This window comes from Lactuca saligna, chromosome 8 (assembly GCF_052625555.1).
Source record: "Lactuca saligna cultivar CGN05327 chromosome 8, ASM5262555v1, whole genome shotgun sequence".
NCBI classification, from domain to species: Eukaryota; Viridiplantae; Streptophyta; class Magnoliopsida; order Asterales; family Asteraceae; genus Lactuca; species Lactuca saligna.
Window position 1 is genome coordinate 5,585,155 of NC_136424.1, and position 9,522 is coordinate 5,594,676.

Genomic DNA, 9,522 nt, shown 5'->3' on the forward strand with positions numbered 1-9,522 from the left:
CCATCGCCGCTGCCTCATATTTAGATTCGGCTGGTCCATGAGGTACCTCAAACTCTTGTGGTCCGTGTAGATGGTACACCGAACTCCGTAGAGGTAATGCCGCCAAATCTTGAGGGCAAAGACCACCGCCCCTAACTCCAAATCGTGCGTCGGGTAATTTGCCTCGTGAGGCTTGAGCTGCCGCGAAGCATAGGCAATGACATGCCCCCTCTGCATCAGAACTGCACCCAACCCTGAAATGGACGCATCGCAGTAAACCACAAAATCCTCTACGCCCTCAGGCAGGGCTAGGATCGGTGCCTCACACAATTTCTGTCTCAGCATCTCAAACGCAGCCTGCTGCTCGGGTCCCCACCGAAAGACCACGACTTTCTTCGTCAGTCGTGTCAGGGGTACGGCTATCTTGGAGAAATCCTGGATAAATCTCCGATAGTAGCCCGCCAATCCCAGGAAGCTCTGAATCTCGGATGGAGACTTCGGGACCTCCCATCTCATCACAGCCTCGACCTTGGCCGGATCAACCAGAATTCCGTTCTGGTTGACGAGGTGTCCAAGAAATTGCACCTCGCGCAACCAAAACTCACACTTGGAGAACTTGGCATACAAGCTCTCCCTCCTCAGGGTCTCCAATACCTCCCTCAGATGCTCCTCGTGTTCCTCCCGAGTCTTGGAATAGACCAAGATATCATCGATAAAGACTATCACAGACCGATCCAGCATCGGTCTACACACGCGGTTCATGAGGTCCATGAACGCGGCAGGAGCATTGGTGAGCCCAAACGGCATCACCACGAACTCGTAATGACCATAGCGCGTCTGAAACGCGGTCTTCTGCATATCCTCCTCCCTGACCCTCATCTGATGATACCCCGAACGCAAGTCAATCTTGGAGAACCAAGATGCTCCCTGAAGCTGGTCAAACAGGTCGTCAATCCTTGGAAGCGGGTATCGGTTCTTCACCGTTACCTTGTTCAGCTCCCGATAATCTATACACATCCGATGCGACCCGTCCTTCTTTCTTACGAATAGAATCGGGGCTCCCCAGGGTGAACTACTCGGCCGAATAAATCCCTTGTCCAGCAATTCCTGCAGCTGCGTAGACAACTCCTGCATCTCGGGAGGAGCCAACCGATATGGTGCTTTGGCTATCGGAGTCGCACTGGGAATGAGGTCAATCCTGAACTCCACCTGTCGCTCCGGAGGTATCCCAGGTAGTTCCTCCGGGAAAACATCAGCAAAATCTCGAACCACCGGGACCTCGCTCACGGTCACCTTACCCGCCTCTCGGGTATTCATCACATACGCGACATAACCCGCGCATCCCTGCTGAAGGTAGCGCCTAGCCCTCGCTGCTGAACATACAGTGGGTCCACACTGCGGCCGCTCTCCATGAATCACTAACTCTCCCCCGCTTGGGGTCCTGACTCGCACTAGCTGCTGTGCGCAATCTATCACTGCCCCATTAGGGCTCAACCAATCCATACCAATAATCACCTTGTTCCCACGCAAAGGAATGGGAACCAAGTCTACCAGGTAACGCTCCTCAAACAGTCGCAGAACACAATCTCGAAACACCATCGATGCTCGCACCGATCGATCGTCAGTAATCTCTACCTCTAACGGGCAATCTAACTCGCCTGAAGTCTCATGAAACCTCTTGCTAAGAGTGAGAGAAACAAACGATCGAGATGCACCCGAGTCGAACAATACCTGAACCGGGATGCCGTTCACATGGAACGATCCTAATACACATGTATACATACGGAGCACATATCAATATCATAACAACGTAAAATAAAAGATAGAAGGAAGGAATCATACCCGTCACCACATCGGGCGCGGCGCGTGCCTCCTCGGCAGTCAACTGAAATGCCCGACTCCTCACTACTGGAGCCTCTGCCTTGCCCTGACGGCCATCCGTGATCCGCAGGGTCGCTGGAGCTGGCGCCTTCACTGGCGCTGAAACTGTCAACATGGGGCAATTGGCCTTCTTGTGGCCCCTCTGGTTGCAGTGGAAACACAGCAACTCCGATGTCTGAATAACTGGCGCAGGAGCAGTGCAATCCCTGCTGATATGCCCAAACTTGCCGCACTTGTAGCAGCCTGACGATCCCATCCTGCACGCCCCCTCGTGCGGCCTGCCGCACCTCCTGCAGCGGCTCGGTCCCGACTGGCCTTTCGGCCTCCCGTCTGATCCCTTGGGCTTCTTCCCCGAAGCCCCTGCTGCCTGACCGTCCTCAAGTTTCCGTTTCCGGATGTGCTCCAAATCTATCTCTCTCTCTAGCCCTGGCAATCATGGAGTCCAGGGTAGGGCAGGCCGAAAAGCTAACATGCTCCCGAATGTCAGCTCGTAGCATATCATGGTAATGAGTCCTCCTCATATCCTCGTCACCTGCATACTGGGGCACCAATAAATCCCTCTCCCGAAACTTGGCAGTGATCTCCGCCACGGTCTCTGTCGTCTGTCTCATGTCTAGAAACTCCCTGGCCAGCTGCTGAAGCTCGACCGCTGGCGCAAACTCTGCCCTGAACCTAGCCACAAAATCCGACCAGGTCATTGCCTCGATAGCCGAGGCTCCCAACGAGTCACCCACTGACTCCCACCAATCCCGGGCTCAGTCCCGTAAACACCCTGCTGCGTACCTCACCTTCGACCCCTCGGGGCAGAAGCTGGTCAACTGGGTGGACTCAATATCCGCAATCCACCGTCTGGCGACAATGGGGTCCTTCAGCCCATGGAAATCCGGCGCACCACTGCCCCTGAAGTCCTTGAAGGACAGTGTGCGAGATCCCGACTGGCTAGAGGCCAAGTCGCTCCTGAATGCCCGTAGGCGATCCTCCATCAACTCCACGATCCCTTCCTTGATCGACCCAAAGATGATGGGGGTCGACTCAAGGATGCCCCTAGTGATCTCCCACGTGATGAACTCACGTAGCCTCTCATCAATCGGCTCGGTGCCTGATCCCGAACCTGACCCCTCTCTTGACCCGCCATCTGTCGGTCTCGGTCGAAGTACCACCATTCTGCAAAACATCATAATAATCATTAGTGGTACTGCTACTTCTCTGAGGGATCTCAACTACTTACAGGTTCCTTGGTCTCGTCTTGGCCTTCCTCGGCTCGGGTACGGATCCTCTGCTTTCAGTAGTACGGGCCCATACTACCTTCCACATCTATCCGTACCTTCTCCGAGGAATTCCTTGACTCCACCAGCTCCCCTTTACTACTGCTACTCTCTGTTATTCTCATCCTAGGCTTGCCCTAGGGAAAACTCAAGTTCAACACAACTGGTCCTCAGCTGTTGTAGGTCTCCTCATAATGCCAGTTAGCCACCACCTAAACACCATCACATGTGATGAGGATTAGATAATCCTTCAAGTAAAAGATCCGTCCCTACAACGGTTGGACTCAAACAAGAGCTGCGCCATAGGGCCAGTTCCAATACTTTGGGATTATTCAACCCTGATTACATGTGGTGTGACGTGCTTACCCAGTGGCTAACTCCCATTACTCAGAATCCCACCAAGCACGAAGCAAGCAGCATTCGGATAAGGGAAAAACAGACTCAAGCCAAAACTATTCTTATAACAAGAAACGACACTTAACATAGGATGCTAAGCTCATACTATCAGGCATAACCTAAACAGGCTATCCTACTGCTGTCTACTCAATTCTAGCGTGCAATATTCATAAAGCTGTAACACATAAGCAGGCACATAAGGCATCACTCCTAGATCCTTAGCCTATTCTAGCATGCAGTTCTACGTAAGCTGATAAACATAACATAAACTTGTATGGGTACTATGGGGAATACTTACTTGAGCTCGGCCGGTCGCGCACGTCACACACTTTGCTCTTTCTTATGACTCTTTTCCGGGTTTTAAAGAACAATTTCTTTTGTAAAATCTTTCAATCCCTCGATTTGAGTCCAAACACTCCCGAAGGCGTGTCCGAATCCCTCAAACCAGGGCTCTGATACCATTTGTAACACCCCCCTCTGGCACGTATCACAATATTGTCCGCTTTGGGCCACTCGGCACGAGGACTTCCCAGGGGGTCACCCATCCCGGTACTACTCCCACCCGAGCACGCTTAACTGCAGAGTTCTTATGGGATCTGCTGCCCTCACGGTTTTAAAACGCGTTGTGATAGGGAAGGTATCCACACACCTTATAAGGAATGCTTAGTTCTCCTTCTCAGCCGATGTGGGATCAGATCTAACCCACCTTCACCCCCCATTATAGGGTTCGACGTTCCTGTCGAACACATCGACCCGTGCCCTAGCTCTGATACCAACTTGTAACGACCCAATTTTTACGTCCGAAAATTTCATTTTAAAATATTACTTTAGGAAACATTAATAAATAAAAACATTGTTTGATCACACCATAACACATCGTAACCATGTTCTAAAAGGTCAAACCATACATCCCATCAAAATATCAGAGTACAATCCCAGTAAATCTCGTAAATGCGGAAACCGAAGAGTGTGTGTATGACGTGCCGCTACCGCGCCGGCTCCTTCCCCTTCGATGCAGAGGTACCTGAAAACAAAACTGTAAACGTAAGCACAAAGCTTAGTGAGTTCCCCCAACGTACCACATACCATACAAACACATAACATACGTACTGCCAGACTATTCTGGGGTGCCTGACTACCCGGTACGGCCATTCTGGGGTGCCGACCTACCCATACGGCCATTCTGGGGTGCTGTCTTACCCGTGTCAAGCCATTCTGGGGTGGTGACTACCCATGTCAAGCCATTCGGGGTGCTGACTACCCATGTCAAGCCATTCTGGGGTGCTGACTACCCATCGGTCCTAACAACCGATCCTCGGGGACTATTTTACCCCCTACTACTACTATCACATATAACATAACAATCCAGCATGCAAACATATCATCACATACTGTCAGACGTATCTGGGGTGTCTGACTACCCTTCGGTCCTAACAACCAAACCCTACTACTATCACATACAACATATCATGCTAGCATATAACATATCAGGTAGTAGCAAACTTAGATGATATCACAAAGACAATCATCTATCATACATCTCCTACTGGTGGGTCGGCATTGTGGCCTTAGACCCACTGCTACTGGAAGGTAACTCACCTCAAAGTAGCTGCTGAACTGATCGGGAACTAACTGACTGCTGCTGCTCCAGGAGTCCTCCGGCTGCAATTCCCACAACATACTCAATCAAACACTGCTAACTGTCCTTTAGGTAAAATGACCATTTTACCCCCGGTCTAGCTCTAAGCCAAAACTAGAGTCAACTTTCAGTTGACCCGACTCGCCGAGTGGATCTCCACTCGCCGAGTCCCTAGCAAACTATTGTCCTGGGTCCCTGGTTCTACTCGTCGAGTCGGGCTATGACTCGACGAGTTCACCTTCAAACTGTCATCCAACTCTTTCATCCTACTCGTCGAGTTGTATGAACAACTCGTCGAGTTCATCTTCATCCGAAGAACACTTTATGCTAAGACTCGCCGAGTTGTAAGAACAACTCGCCGAGTCTGTTCTTGATCTATGAAGATTGCCTTGGACTCGCCGAGTCAGGGCATTGACTCGCCGAGTCCTAACATGGGTGAGTTCAGCTCCCAACTCACCGAGTCACCCCCTGTGACTCACGGCTCAACTCGACACATCATGAAGGGACCAAATCGGTGACTCGCGACCAGACTCGCCGAGTCACCTATACGACTCGCCGAGTCGTCGCCATGCATCCACCAAATACACAGATTTACTCGATTTCAGTCCATGCCATTCATAGATCTGGACTTCTAGGACCCAAATCACACGTAAAGTTTCCAACTTTACGTGTGGATATTCACTAATGTGGATTTTAGGGTGCAAAATGCCTCAAAAGGGTAGATCTAGGATGAACAAGCCACATGGGGCCATAAAGCTCACAGATCTGAGCTCCTGGAGCTCAATCTTGCCTAGATCTAAAGGTTAATCCACTTATTACGAAACATTAAGCACAAACAAGCTTGAAGAATTGCTCAAGGGTGTCCCAAATGAAATCCTAAGCATAGAAACAGGGGAAAAACGAGATATACCTCAAGGAAAATGTTGAAATGACACAAAGATGGCTGATCTCCTCCTCCTCTTCTTGATCTACTCCTCTTTCTCCTCAAAACCTTCAAGAACACACCAAGAACACTTCAATCTCTCAAAGAAATAAGGGAAAACGATGTTGGGGGAGTTCTGGGGGTGAATGGGGACGAGTTGGGGCGGAATGAGGGTTTAAATAGGGTGCAAACCCTTGAAACTTAGGGTTTCATCCAGCAGCGGTGACTCGCCGAGTCCAAGATATGGACTCGCCGAGTCGCCCACTTAAACGTGTCATGAGTCTCGTCCCTACTCGGCGAGTCGGACCCTATGACTCGCCGAGTCCAAGGCTAAATTAGGGCAATGCTCAAATAAAATTCACATACCGGAAACCAGGTGCTACAAATGGAATTTGTAGCTTATTGGGCAAAATTTTGGACTTTTCGGCCATAGGCCTAAAAATTGCTAAAAAGGTGTTTTCAAGGGATTGAAATGGAAAAATTCTCAAAACAAGGGGAAAAAGGGTAAACAAAACTAATTCAGGTGTTAAAATGATATTTTTCCAAACAAGGATAAAAAATGTAAACTTTTTGGATTTTGGGCTAAAATTGTAAAAGTTGCAAAAGCTTGGGATTTAATTGAAAAACACTTTTCTAGAGGGTTTGAAACTAACAAAGAGTAAATTTTGAGCTAAAAACATCATTTAAACAAATCTATGGGTCAAAAGAGTCAAGAAATTGGATTAAGGGCCCAAAATATCTTTTTTTTTATAAAGGACTAAAATTGTCATTTTTATTAAAGAATGGCTAAAAGGGGTCAAACCAATATTTTTAGTCACTTTTTTTAAAATACTGAGTCAAAAACACCAAATTACAACTTACGAAAATAGAAAGACGAATATACATATAACTCCTAAACATCGTTATAAACAACCGACCGGCCTCGTGCCGTTACAAATCTAAAAATCAATCTTTCCCACAATTATACAATACCTAAAACAAGTAAATATTCAAATATTTGGGCTTGAAAGTTCCTAATCATGTTTATTGGGCCTTCGTGACCCATTAACATGACTTTAGGGCCTAATGATAATAATAAGTGTTTATTGGGCCTCCTATGACCCAATTTCATATTTAAGGGACCCTTAATGGTTTTCAAGTGCTATTGGGCCTTAGTGGCCCATTAGCATTGCTAGTAAGGTCCAAATAAATCAAATGCGAAATGAGTCAACGTGTCCTTCGTATACCAGATAGCCACAAATAATACGTGGGATTAGCAGGACCTTGTAATCATCTTCTCCTCGTTTATTAGGCTTACCTTCAATTCATTACACATATACAGGTCGTTAATCATTGGTAATCAAATTCATGTTGGGTTTAGTGAGTAATAATGGGCGGCACCTTTATGGGTCGTTTGTAGTCTGTAGTTATAATCAAAGTCTCCTAGAGGGGGAACGAGAGTTTGTGTATAGATCTATACGGGGTGACTCCCCCACACCTTAGTTGTTTGCTATAGTTAGACTCAACCAGTCTAGGGTGAAAAAATCTTAAGATCAATTATGGCGTTCGTTAGAATGCCAAGACAGACAAACTAGTCATTATCATGCGTGGTTATAATGACTCACATAAACAAATCCAATATTATCCGAGTAATCAAGGAAAAATCATAATCATTCGTTGTGACGGTATAACAATTTGAAACAATTATATTTTTTGATCGGAAAACATCGGGTTTTTCGATGAAATCAACACCATTCATTATACTTTTCAATAACTATAATGCAAAATTTCTCATTTATACACGCTTTGAAATCATTCACGCATAAACCTATGGATCTTCACACTTTGGTATAAACAATTGTCTTTTTCAGAAAATATCAGATTTTCTGGGTTTTATAAACTACACAAAACATCTTCATAACAACCATGCTTATGAACTCACCAACATTCCATATGTTGACGTTTTTCAAAATAACTTGTATTGTCATGTAACAGGTAAGCTGAGGAGTAACACCAAGTATGTTAGGGTGTTATGCTTTTGAAAACTATTAAACAATTTACGTTATGGATATGTAATGTTTAAACAATGTACTTGATGTGAACAATGTCAGTTGTAATGTATTGATGCATGGTGATGTTTATGTTATGATTCATGTATATTCATTGTGATGATATTCAATTTAAGTCACGCGAGCACTCGGACGTTTCCGTCGTCTGATTCGGGGGTGTGACAACATCTATTTCAGTTCATCTCCTTTATCTCGATATGGACATAAGGAGATTCAATAGTGGTGATCATGGCTGGTGATTTCTCCAAGAACACAAGAAGATGAGCACACATGATTTCTTACCAGTAAGTACCTCCCTTCCCATTGACTCCTTTCCCTATCTCCTTTTTAAACCACCTATCACCATCCATTTGCCTTTGATTTGTCACCAGCAGATCGGATATATCCTGCTGCTCCTTTTGATTCGTCACCTTCATATCTCACAAATCCTCCGTTTCCCCTTTCAATGTCTCTCTCTCTCTCTCTCTCTCTCTCTCTCTCTCTCTCTCTCTCTCTCTCTCTCTCTCTCTCTCTCTCTCTCTCTCCAGTGACCTGTGTATATCTCATCTTCATCGCTAATTTCTATTTCTAACCCTACTAACATACCAATTATGACAAACGACTCATTGAATCAAACTCACTTTGTTAGAAGAACCCCGAAACTATCATATCCTCGACACTGTATCAACCATATTCTCCATCGTCGCCGTCATATTTTTGATCGTTGTTTTCCCCTCATCTTGGTGACTGTGTTGCTTCCTATAGTAACCAAACCCCCATCTGCTCCACCACCGTCAATCTCAATCATCTACCAATACTATAATTAAATGTTGATTGGGAAGGAAGAAAGAAATGGGAAGACGAAATATGGGTTAGAGCGGCACTCTTGAACGTGGTGAAAAAAGAACGAAAAATGAAGAAGAAATGGATAGAGACAGTAAGGTTGGGGTAGAGGGTTAGTGGAGGTGGGCCCAAAATATATTTTGTATTTTTAGAAAGAGTAAAGGAAAATAGAAAAAGAAATTAGAAAGGCCAATATAGTCTATTTATATGAATCAAGGACCAAAACTGCAAGATTAGGAAAAATTCAGGGATGCATTTTGTCTATTTTCCAAAGATTTGATTAAAAATACGAATCTACTTAAACCATAGGGACCAAAACTATAATTTACTCTATCGTCAATTATATGTTGTCGGTGTATCTTTTAACTTTAAAGTTGTAGTAATTCATATAAACTTTTATTAGTCAATGGTGGTCAACATACCGAAATCTTGACAAATTAATGCCAACCGGTAGACAATCTCAACGTATCAACCTTGACAAATCAACGCACACCTTAATACATTTACCCTAAAAATATGACAATCTTTAATGGAATATCTTCATGACAATGACAATTCAATGCATTGTGT